This window comes from Phyllostomus hastatus, unplaced genomic scaffold, assembly GCF_019186645.2.
Source record: "Phyllostomus hastatus isolate PE091 unplaced genomic scaffold, TTU_PhHast_1.1 phas_scaffold_78, whole genome shotgun sequence".
Classification (NCBI taxonomy): domain Eukaryota; kingdom Metazoa; phylum Chordata; class Mammalia; order Chiroptera; family Phyllostomidae; genus Phyllostomus; species Phyllostomus hastatus.
The window spans coordinates 18077822-18091136 of NW_025334041.1; the positions used below are offsets into that span (position 1 = coordinate 18077822).

At 40.5% G+C, this 13315-nt stretch overlaps 1 protein-coding gene and 1 pseudogene across 1 annotated transcript in view; both read right to left on the bottom strand.

Annotated features, from left to right (window-relative positions):
- HDAC9 (histone deacetylase 9) overlaps positions 1 to 13315 on the bottom strand; it is an 820804-nt gene that overhangs the window by 249295 nt on the left and 558194 nt on the right. The window lies entirely within an intron of this gene.
- LOC123811462 lies at positions 5551 to 6064 on the bottom strand (annotated as a pseudogene).

Sequence of the window (13315 nt, forward strand, 5' to 3'; positions counted from 1 at the left end):
CAATGATCACAGGATGACAATACTCTGAAATTACCTAGTGTTGAAGCCAAAAGATAATGATAGAAATTAGTGATTTAAGCATTATTTTTCCTTTGCACTTTTATGCAGTTTCCAAATGTTCTCCATATCACCTATAGTGAAACCTTAATTAAGAGAAATGGTAAATGTTATTTAATAAACAGTTGAATGTTTCCAACACTTCATTAGGAAAGAATCATAATCTTTGGCCCTAAGAGCAGACATGGACCAGATAGTTTTGAACCTTCTGCCAGAAAAAGGACTACAGAAGAGAAAAGGATGTAGTCAGTCTCAAAGAATTGACTGCAATTATATGCTTTCATGAATTAAGTATGGCTTTTCATGAATAGGGCAAATCTTGACACTCCAGTAAGGCACATGTTATTATTGTGCATATTAGTTACCGAAGTATCACAAAATGGCAGGCCACTTTTATTTGTGATGGATATTACTCCTCACCAACAAAAACATTCTTCTTGAGGTTTAAAATTGAGACAATATTTCTTCAGTTGTAGCTGGAATTGATTGAATATTTCACTAAACCTTTTTTTCTACTAGCAATTTTAATGGGAGAAAATTTTGTCCATGGTTATTTTCCATACATCTAATTAAGTACAAAAGCACATGATTCTCTCTGCATTGTCAGAAAAACAAAATGCCAAGCAGGTCAGACCTTCTTATTAAAAATTAGATGGATACCCAAATTAACTTTTCATCTGTTGAATGCCATTGGAAAGTGTGTTTTCCCACAAAATGAATAAATAACAGCCTCACCCTCCAAAAAAAGTATTTTTGATGAAAATATCTTTTAAGTATGCAATACTGAATCTGTTGCTTATGCATATATTAGTCTTTCATTTTCCAAGTGATTTAGTTGGGGACTTTATTTTGATTTGCTACTTTGCCACACAGTTACTCAGGTAAATCCCTCAGTCTACTGAGATGTATTCAATATAAGACAACCTTTTGTTACATGAAGCGGTCTAAGGCTATTATTCCTGAACAGCATCCATCTCCTCCCACGGATAAAAAATGCAAATTCCTTTCACAGAAGGGTTACTATATACTTATTTTATAAATTCTTCAAGGATGCCTAGTAAGACACCAATGTCACTGGAACCCAACTCCTCCTAAATTATGGGAGATCGGCATTGCCATCTATTTGGAAAGTAATTAGGAATAATTACTAATTATTTGTTGTCTTTTGAAGTTCTTTATATGATGAGCACAATGCCCTTGCATACAGTAAGATATTTATCTGAGGGTGACTTACTAATGGTTATTATGAGTTCATCAAGCCCCTGAGCTGGAGAGACTTCAAGGTTCTTTTTTTCTTTTTCTTTTTTTGTAATAGCAGTCATTTTTTGGTTTTGTTTCTGTTGGGTTTTATTTTGCTTTCTTCCTGCCACTGCTTAGGAACCTATTTTATGGCCTCTGGGGTCTCACTTTGTTCTGGAGGGTCACATGTGCTTCCAGACCTGTGGGTGGTTACTCGTGGTGCACTGCGATCAATATCATCATGCAACTGCAGCGAGATCAAATACGAAAATCATCAATTGTGGTGTTTAGCCTTTGAAATAATCAGAACTATTTGAAGTAGTTTAATAAAGGATATGAGCTCAAAGTAAAAGAAAGATCATGAAAAATAATTAGAAACAATAAAATTCTATTTCTAAAGCCATTTCTTTAAAGTATACATTCCTCCTTGTTTGGAGTTATGAGCAAATTGAATTTTCTTTCTGGTTTGCAGTGTTTTGAATTTCAGAAGTCTTGCTTTCATACAAAATGAGAGTCATAAATATGCCCAAGGTTATCTTGTAAGATGCCAAGGGCTAGTGGGAATTTACATGTTCTAACATCTTTGTATTATTCAGGGTGAGCGTAGCAGTATTGGTTAATTTTAGGCCTTTTAAAGCTAAACTTGCATGTCAATCATTTAAAGTGACTTTTAAATAAATAGAAGTAATGTGCATAACTTTCCCCTAGACAAAAGATTTTGAAAGAAAAGTGAATCAAAAAGTAATCTAAAAATAGAGAAAAATACAGCATTTTTGGAAAAAGCTGAATGTAATTCACAAATAAAATGCTAAAAACAAATCTCCATATATCACTCAACACAGCTGATGTGAATGTACTCAATTACTAGTTAAAAACTGAAGACAATAAAATTGAATTTAAAAAATAGAGAGTCTATATTTTTTGACAGAGCAGAATAAATTAAAAGGTTCTATGAAGACATGTAAGGAAAATACTAATCTCCACCCCCCACAAAAAAAGGAGAAGTAAAAGCCTTGCATAGCCGTGGTAAAAACAGACAAAATCAGCTTCAGGTGAAAAATATTAGAGGCTATATATGGACACATATAAAATAAATGACACAAAACTTCAATTAACCAAAAAAAATGTTTTCCTAAACCTAATAACACAGGCTCACAATGTAAAAAGCATAAATTGGCAGAACTCTAAAGAAAAGCTGAAAAAAACCACATCATGGAAAGGGGTTATAACAAATTTATAACAAAACGATAGAGATTACAGACAATTTAAATAACACAATTTACTAGCTTAGAGATATGTTGAAATTTGCAACCAATGAACACATATTCTTTCAAGCACACATGTAACAAAAAAAATTGACCAACACAATAAAGCAATGTCAACAAGCGTGAAAAATTAATATTTACAAATTTAAGAAAGGCAGACACATATATAAACGGGATTGGCTGGAGAGCCCAGAAATGAACCCTTACGCTTATGGTCAATTGATCCTCACCAAGGCTGCCAAGTCTCTTAACAAATGGCACGGGGACAGCTGCAGAGCCACAGGCAGTGGAATGAAGTCGTACCCCCTCCCCACACCACACACAAACATCACCAGCAAATGGATCACAGCACCAAATGTAAGAGCTGAACTATAAAATTATTAGAAGATACATAGGAGCAAACATTTTAGATACAAGATTGAAAGAGAAATTAAAGAAAAAAACTCAGATCCCTTAAATATAATCACAGTTAAAAATTTTTGTGCCTCAACGAACACCATCGAGTACATTTAAAAATAACCCATAAATTATAGAAACTATTTGCAAACCATGTATCTGGTAAGAGACTAATCAGTACCCAAAAGACGCAAAGAATTCTTTTATCTCAATAATTGAAAGAACACCCAATTTAAAAATGAAGTTTCTGAATAAACATTTCTCTAAAACAGATATACAAATAGCCTATAAGCACACAAAAAGATTCTCAACATCATTAATCATTAGGAACTTGCAGATCAAGACTGCAGCAAGATAGCCCTGGTGTGCTGGCTCTGGTAGTTAGTGTCCCATCCGCATAGACACGGTGGTGGTTCCGTCTCAGGTCGGGAACACACAAGAGGCAACCAACAAATTCATGAATAAGTGGAACAACAAACCGATATGCCTCACTTTCTCTCTCTCTCTCATCGATAAAAATAATTTTAAAAAACCACAGTGAGATATAACTTCACACCAACTAGAAGAAGAGTTTATAATCAAAAAGAGTGATAAAGAATAGCAAGTGCTGGTGAGAATGTGGAGAAACTGGAACTTTCAGACTTTGCAGGTGAGACGGTAAAAAGGTGCAGCCACTGTAGAAAACAAGTTTTGCAGTTCCTCAAAAAGCTCAACATAGCTGCCATAGGACACAGCAATGTCAACAAGTACACAACCAAGAAGCAAAAACTTATGTCCCACAAAATCTTGCACATGGCGTAGCCACACTGTTCATAAGAGTCCAAAGTAGAAGCAACACAAAGGTCCATCAACTGATGGACAAAGTATGATTTATCTATATAATGAAACACTACCCAATTTGTAAAAAGTAATTTTTGTTCTGTTTTGATCATTCATAAATGCACAATCTTATTTGCTATTTTTAAGGGAAGCTTAGGCACTGAAGTATGAGCTGATAAAACACAGATACCTAAAAAGTCTAAATATCCTATAGAATTAATTTTAGTGAACTGAGTCTCAGTATCTTTACATTTAAAAAAAACCACAAACCTGTCTATTATGTCAAAGTTGTAAATCAACATTGAGCAGCCAGCAGTCCCCCACACAGCGCCCCCTGCTGCCAACAATGGACAGCGCCCCACGCTGCCAACAATGGGTGCCACCTCTACCCCCAGCCCAGCTGGTGGCTAAATGTGTGCTGTGGAAAAGTTGCTGTAAACTGCTGGCGCCAAACATTTCACATACAACAGACCTGACAAAAATGAGAATGGTAAGCCTTAGATGCTGGAGAACTTGCTTAATCGTGTTACTAGCAAAGGAAAAAAGGCACAGGCAGAAGCTTCCAGGAGCAAATGCAACTAGATGTGTCTGAGCCTCTGATCTACCTGTGGGCAGCCCATGAGGTCAGTGTGCACAGCGCCCCGAAGGCTGGAGGTCAAGAAGCAAGGAGCTGCAGGTCCCAGGCAGGTCCCCCAGACCCTGACAGGGTCCCAAACCTGCTAAGGCAGGTCTGTCCTCACAGCACACAGACCAAAGGTTTTAAAAGAATCCTAACTGCCTCATTTTCGTGTTAGGTGCGCAGGGTGAGTATGAAGTCCCAAGCCTTCCAAAAATATTACCAAGAACTGCAGAGCTACACAATGCTGGAGACAGTGGCCATAAAAAAAGGAGACATTTGTGATGTCCTGGGAACATCCTGTTTTCAACGTGACCCGATGTTTGGGCTCCAGAAGCCAGGTGGGCCAAACACCCCCCCCCCCCCCCCCGAGGCGACCTCCTCCCCAGACCCTACGCGCTGGCTTCCACCACCATTTCAATGACTTCACAGATGAATCCATTTTAGGCAATTTCAGAGAAATACAAACACTGTTTGTATGGGGTAGCCCGTCCACACTGGAAGAGAAGGGCTGCAAAGCCCTGTCACCTGAGAATGAAAACAAACTGAGAAGCCCATTCCAGGCCTGGGTCAGGCCAGGGAGCCTGGCTCTGAAGGAGGCTGGACTCGGAGCAGAGGCCCTGGAAGTAGTGAGTGTGTGGAGGGCGCCGAGACAGCGGGAAGCCACGGAGATTCACGCCGGGAGTACCGGATTTCCCGACCCACCTGCCAGGGCCTAGTGCATCAGTGGGTGACAGCGGCACCCAGCAGACACCTGGCCCCCAGGGCCATGGTGCTGCGGCCCCTTCCCACCAGTGAGGCCAGGAAAGGCTGGCTTTGTAGGACCGGGAATACTGCTGCCCTTGGAAGATTTCCAGTGTTTAAAGGGGAAGGTCTGGAGCAGGTGTCTTGGGCAAGCAGCACATGAAACACCCGAGCAGAGGCCCCATGGGGACGCCCACTGGCCAGCAGCCTCCTCTGCATGGGGACGCAGGCCTCCCACAGTGGCTCCCCTGTCTGGCCACCACCCATCTCGGAGGGGAAAAAGAAGGATGCACACCCAGCTTTGTAGAGAAATGGACAAAACAGGTGTCTTCTCCAGGCCAAGCTTCCTGAGCACAGCAGTGCGTGGCATGTTGGGAAAAGGTGAACTGTTTCTTTCAGCTGCCAGCACTGTCCTCACATCCTGAAACTGCGTCCTTGCACACTGTTGGCGTTCTCGTTGGGCTTACTGGTTGTGTGCTCCGGGAAGTCGTGCAGCTCCTTGGAGATCACGCGGAACTCAGCCTGGCCTTCAACCCCTAGTTGTGGGAGGGGTCAGCGCTGACCAGCTGATCAAACTTCCAGCCCTGATGGATGCCATTTGCTGTCTCGTTCTTGGATTTTGTCCTAATTTTCTTAGTGAGGTGACGTAGTAAAATTCTGCCCCCTCCAGCACTCCTTCCTCTGTAAGATCTTTGTTGGCCAGGTTTCTGAGACAGCGAGAACAGCACTGCCCCCACCCCCCCCCGCTGCAATAGGTGGGGTCCCTGTTGATTAAAGTGGCACCTGTTGCATCCTTGTCTGAGCCCAGGTGCCGGTCCACCGAGCACAAGCCGTGCAGGAAGAATTTGAGGCCCTGGCACAGCGTGTGACCCCTGGGGAGGAGGATGGTGAGGAAGTGCCTGTGGGGTACACTGAGCACGATCTGCATGTGAAAGCTGCCAGGGCACTGGGGTTGGCATGGAGGCCATCTCCAGCCCCACCCAGCAGCAGACACAGGAACTGCAGACACTACTCACAGTTACTCTGCCATGATCCCAGCAAACCCCAGGGCCCACAGAGAACTGGCTGGTGGTTGGGGATGGGGTGGGGGTGGGGGGTGGGGCTGCAAAATGGATAAAGGTGCTCAAAGGGTACAGATTTCCAGTTACAGAATAAATAAGTCCTGGGGGTGTAATGTACAGCTTGGTGACTATAGTTAATAATACTGTCTTGCACATTGGAAAGAAAAAAGTAATAAAGCAGTGAAGCATGCTGCAGCATGGATGAACCCTGGAATACATTATGCTAAGTGAAAGATGACAGTCACAAAAGAGCACATATTACACAATTCCATTTACATAGAATGTCCAGAACAGGCTAATTTATGGCGATGGAAGATACATTAGTGGTTCCCTAGAGCCAAGGCTGGGGCAGTAGGGAATTATTGCTGATGCGCGGAGTTTCCTTTGGTGGGGGATGAAAATATTCCAAAATTGGCCGTGTTGATGGTTTCGCAACTGAGTGACTATACTGCACACCATTGAATTGAATGCTGAAATGAGTCAACCGTACAGTGTGTGATTTCTCAATAAAGCTGCTGAAAATCACACTTTCTCATCATAGTACAAAAAAGGTTTCTATCTCATTAATTTATAAGAAAAAATTTATTTTAAAATAATGTTTATTTCACTTTTGTCTCACCTTTGTTAATTTCTATTTTTGAGCATGTTTTATAACAATACACTGATAACAGTGTATCATATGTTATATTATGTACAATTTTATAATTTGTAAATACATATTTTATATGTTTATATATCTATATAATGATTATATACATAAGCACATGTTAAAATATTTTTATTTCTTGTGATTCAAAAAATTATAGATCAAATGGATTATGACTTGGTCATAAAAAGAATGAAATCTTTCATTTGGAACAGCATGGATAGACCTAGAGCACAGTTGGCAAACACAAGGCCCTCGGGCTGAATCCAGCCCTCCACCTTGTTTTATCCAGCCTGGCACCTTGTTTCTACCCGGCGGTAGTGCTGAGCTCTCACCTAACTGTTCAGGAGCAGTTACATGTACACAGTCCTGAAATTACATTCAGCCCTTTGAAGGCAGCCACGAGGCTGATGTGGCCCCTGGTGAAAATGGAGTTTGCCACGCCCGACTTAAAGGGTATTATGCCTAGTAAAATAAGTCAGTCAGATAAAGATAATTATCATATGACTTAACTTATATGTGGAATGTAAAAAACAAATTAAATGAACACACACACAGAAACAGACTCATCGATACAGAGAACAGAGTGATGGGTGCCAGAGGGAAGGTGTGTTAGGGCACTGGGGGTGGAAAGGTGAAGGGATTAGGAAGACAAGTTGGTAGTAACCCAATAGACACAGGGATGTAAGGTACAGGATAGGGAATATAATCCACAACATTTGCTACACCCAGGCGGATACTGAAACTATCAGGGGAACACTGTCTAAAGTGTGTGATTGTCTAAAGCAGTACACGGTATGCCTGAAACTCATATAAAATAACATTGGCTGAAAACTGTAATTGAAAAATGAAAAAAATGTAGACCAATGCATACAAATTGGAAGGTGAAGTGCTTTTTTTAAGTAAATATTTTGTAAAATGAAAAGTGCCTGCACCAAATATGTGAGACTGTGGATTATGCCCCCTCTTTCCTCCCCAAGGGCGGCACGTCTGGATGCCGGAGTGAGAGCGGCACACAGCCTAGGAGGAGCTGGATGGACGGGCTGCGCTCACCAACCGCAGAAAGCACAAGCTCTCTCTCTACCAACCCTCCTTCCAGAGCTGGGGGCGGGGGGTGGGGGGCCGCCTCCCACCACAGAGGCCGGGCTCAGGACAGAGCACTGGGCGTCTCCCCGCGCTCACTGGTTGCTCCCAGCGCGGCCCGGTCAGTCCCACTCCCTTCTTCTCAGGCTCTCTTCCAGACAGCAGTCTTTATCTAGCATTGCTTTCCCGCCAGCGAACCATATACAGAAAAGCACGGAGGATAAGTCACATTTTATTTATCAGAAATTATCCTCATGTGTAGATCATGAGGAATCTATAAACAACAATGTGACTCATAAGACAAGGCTGGGGGTAGGTGAGCACTGCACAGCTTTCGGCTAAAGCGTCACCAGCAGAATCAGAGGTCACTGGTTTCCAGTGTACCTGGTGTGTGTCTGTGAGGACAGCGGGACTGTGTGTGATGTGTAGTTAACCTGTGATTCCTCTGGATTGAAGTTCAGAGGTTTATTTTAATTACTGTAAAACTGAGCCTATTTAACAACGTTGTTCTTTAATCAGGTACGATGTTGGTAAAAGTTGCTACTTATATACAGAGTATGTAAATAGTTTGCAATGCATTTATAGATACCCTCAGACAGAAGAGGTCCGAGGGAAAATAAAGGACTAATTCAGTTGCACTATACATTTATATCTGTGAAGGGTGGCTGGTTGAGAAATGTTTAAGATCCATCCACTGTGGAACAGGCTTGAAAAAGAGGACCATGTTAAACAGAGATTTCACTCCTCAACAGAATACAGAAGAAACCACATTCAAATTTTTTAATTAAATAAAGAAGTATTCCATAAAGTGTAATTTTTTCAATAAAAATACTCAAGAAAACAAGTTATGTTTTGTTCCTTTATTTGCTTTTTAGCTTCTACAATTTTACAATTGCCTGTAGAAAAAAATTGTCAAGAGAGTGGGTTGAAATTGTTTTAATTACATCACAGCCCAGAGGAAGATGGATTGTGCAGTGGCCCAGACTAGCACCCTTGGTCTGGGTGGGAGCCAATGTACAGTAAGCGTGAACAATGGAGCTCTGGTCTAGAAACAACAGCCTAAAGATAAAGGGGGGAAGAGGGGTTTTTTTCCACTATGATGAATCTCTTGAACATTTCCTTTATTCCTCCCCTTTGATAATTAAAGTCCAGATATAAAACAAATTATAATGAAAGAAATGGCAAGCAATATAAATCATTGCCATTTAACACACACGAATTAGTTGGATTTATCTTGAATAGGTGTTCCTAGTCTGGGCTCTCTGGATGAATTCTAGTAGATACAAAACCTTTGAAATTGTGTGCAAAGTTGTATGAGTATGTGCATCTGTGAAATTTCTGTGGACACAGTCCATAACTGTCATCAAAGAGGTCCCTATTTTTTTTTAAGTATTTTATCCCTGGCCTATGGCTCGTTGGATGGAGCGCTGTCCACTAAACCGAAAGGTCACAAGTTTGATTCCTGTCCAGGACACATGCCTGGGTTGTGGATTCAGTTCTGGGGTCGGGGCACCTACAAGAGGCAACTGTTCGATGTTTCTCTCTCACATCCATGTTTCTCTCCTTCTCCCTTCCCCCCCTCCCCCCTCTCAAAAATGAATAAGGATGTCCTCCAGTAAGGATGAAATAAATAAGTAAATAAATTTTAAAAATGTTAAAAAGTGTTATGAATCATAGCTCTAAGACAAAAATGCAGTAACTGGCTAAAATAATATGCCACTAATTATGACTTTTAGGTTTATCTATTAATAAACCAATTTTAACAATGATAATATGTTGTGAATGAATTTTTTGAACCCCATGGATTCAACCATATCGTGAGCTGAATCAAGTGAGCAGGATCTGAACTCTTGCAGAATCAGGCAGAAAGTTTTATACCCTCACCTCTGAGCCCAAGAAAGCATCTTAGGAAACCCGGCATTAAGAGAACCACCCTACCTCACTGCCAGTGTCCAACTGCTTGTGTGCACGTTACCGAATGTGTCAAATTCCAGAAAATGTGTGACTTTATGTCCATTTCCCCCCCTGGACCCAAAGCATGTGTGGGTCAAAGGCAGGATATTCAAAGTCTCTCTTGTCACTGAACTGGAAGCCAGTTACTGATAGTTCCCTGCTAAAATATTTGGCTCACAAAAAAAGAAAAAGAAAGAATATTGCTTAACCTTTATGACATTTAACTACAAGCATCCTCTTAAAAAATATATGTTCCCCTTAAAATAGACAAGTGCTTGAGGAAGCACACAGCTCAGCCTGTAGCATGGAAGAAAACGTCCTAGACGGAATAAACACTTGTCACTGAGTTTTCAAATTGAACATTGTTGCTCCCTCCACACCCAAACCTGTAACAATAATTCTAGGGTAGATTTGCTAAGATGAGTGTAACATAACATACCTCAAAAGGCTACATTTGATTTTTTTAAAGGAATGTCTTTGTGTTTTTTTTCAAATCTAAAAATAAATACCTCAAAAAAGCATTGTAATTTAAAAGAACTCAATTATTTCTTGACTTTGTGGGGTTGACATAATTATCTTGTTCATTCATTCACTATAGGAAAAGCCTACTGTGTTGTAGAGGCTGTGTCAGGAACTAGAAGACACGACGATGAACAAAAGTGGAATTGATAGTCTAGTGAGGGGGACAAGTATTCATCAAAATTCTGCACAAATAAATAGGGCAACTTTGGTAAGAGCTACGAAAGGGTCGTATACGGTTCTAATATAAGAGAATCAAGAACTTCACCAAGGAAGGGATATTTGAGCCAAAAGATGACAGAGGATAAGAGTATAAGTTGACAAAGAGGGGAAGAAGGTGTTTCACCTGGAGGAAGCAGCATGTTCAGAGGGGCTCTAGGGGTAGGACACATTGTAAGTACCACATAACAGGTGCAGGCCAGCATGGCTGTGAATCGTCATGAGAGGAGGCTGCAGGGGCTGCATTCGAGGGGAAGCCAAAGGAGTCGGCAGGGTGAGACCTTGCAGAATTTGCATCCCGTCTAAAGAGACAATCTTAGTCCTAAGAGCAATGGCAACTCAATGAATAGTTTTAAGCCCCCAGGAATTAGGTCTAGGGGTTGGACATTTAGTGAGGATGATAAGAATAGATTTGTATTTTGAAATAATTATTCTAGCAGAACAACAACCCATATTTAAAAATTAATACTCATCTGAGGACATGTTCATTGATTTTACAGAAAGAGAGAGATTGCGCACATGACTCCCCAAAGCACCCAAGCCAGGGGTCAAATCCACAACATTTTGGTGTGTGGGATGATGCTCCAGCCAATGGGGGCACCCAACTAGAGCTATAGCCTGCATTTTATGTAGGTAGGTAACTTTAATTTTCAAGCACCTTCCTAAGAAAACTAGAGAAAGTTATTAACAAGAGCATGGAATTCAGAGCAGGTACCTGAATTTATAATGGTACCTGGCATGTATATTGAGTGCTGTGTGATGTTAGTTGTAGTTATAATTGTTTGGTCAGTTTCACCGGACAGTATCAGCAATATCAGACATCACTTGGAATTATTTTTAACCTTGTATTGTGAAATTAATATGTAAGGCAATGTTAATTATACTTCTATTGCAATTCTTGGTTTCCCAGTTATATCCTTACACTTGACCTTCAGTGATTCTATACTCCTTGGGATTGTCCTATCTGTCAGACTTTACTGTATTCAAACTGTTTTTTTGATCTGCATTTACCCATACCTACCACCATGACCATAGACCAACAGATTTCTTTAAAAAATTCAAAATTAAAAATTCAACTTAATATAAGCAAAAGAATCTTAAAATATCTACAAAGAATAAATGGATAATATAATATTATTAGACAATACTTAATTTAATATCTTGTCTGGTATTATTTGATTTTAGTATAAAGGATTCAGTTCTAAATAGAATGAGTAGAGTCAAAGCAAATTCCATTAAAATAAATTCCTTGCTTACACAAATAAACTCTTCTTTTTGAAAGTTATTTTATCTCTATAAAAACATAAAATAATATGAGTATGCACATTTTTGCACATTATGTTATTTATTCATAGATTATCAAAAATAATATTGAAAAATATATTTATATATAAGCTTGAAAATATTCAATAAATATAAGATATTAAAATGCTTATGTTCAATTACCACCAAAGTATATTATATTTGACTTATAACATATCAATGAACCTGTAATACCTAGTGTTTACTGGTATTATTTTTCATCTGCTTGGTTCTTCATCAAAAAGATAAGTAATAATAATATAGTTAACAAAGCTCAAACAGTTCTCAATATTATTAACTGGTAAGTTCATTATAAGTTTTACCTGGAGATTTTAAACCTTGCTCTTAGTAAATAATAACTATTTTTAATTGACAAAAAAGAAGCATCATTGCTAACTTGCAGAATAGATCAATATGGCATTCCACAATAGCTCTAGGGACAACTGTTAGCCTGTCCTACCGTGGTTCCACATGACATAGCCCAATTTTTCTCCAGAACATAGAGGCTGGAATAAGGCTGATGGATGAGCTTGCCACAAATGAGGGAAGAGAAGAAAACTGAAAGTGTCTGATTAATGAAAGACCATGTTAATCATTTTTAGGGGTTTAATATCATTCTGATGATAATGGGTACTCGACAATATATTTTGAGGAGTTGAAGAACATGATTACATTTGCATTTAAGGAGGATTTAGTGCTTCAGTTTAGCGAATGGGGATCAAAGACTGGCTCTCGTCAGAGCTGATGAGCCATGGCCAGTAGGCCACTGGGTGGGCCACACACCCTTCAGCCTGCCCACTTGTCCCCTTTCCCCACTGGCCATTTGCATGACTTGATATGACTTCCCATTGTGTTTGTTTGGTGAAGAAAAAAGGAAGAATTCCAGGGAGGTATGAGGGAAGAGATGGGAAAATACGAGGCATGGAAAGGGTGAACGAGCCTTTGGCTCCAAGAGTGGTTATTTGAGCTCCAGGAGGCTAGGCCTTCAGGCAAAAAGTAAGAGAGCTATTTTTAAACGAGGTTTTAGGGTACAAGAACCGTTCTTTTGTGCCTCTTGTGGCAAAGTGGGTCACAGAGCCTAAAGGGTGTTCTGCTCATTCCAGGCCGAATGCATCATGGAGAACGAAAGGCAATGAGGGGCCATTGGCACTGCGAGGATAAGAACGCTGTCAGGGCCTGGGAGGCAACAACCGAAGTGTGGACGGTGGCCGGCATGATGACTCATAGCAGGTGCTGGCAGCTCTCAAGTGAGCACACACTGTTTCCTGCACACAGGCGAGATCCTTCAAGGCATACCCAGAATACTTGAAAGGCAGTAACGCAGCCTCTGTTTTCCGCATTATGGCGTTAAGGACTATCACGGCAGAGAAAGGTGGGTAATCAATGCTAACGTGAC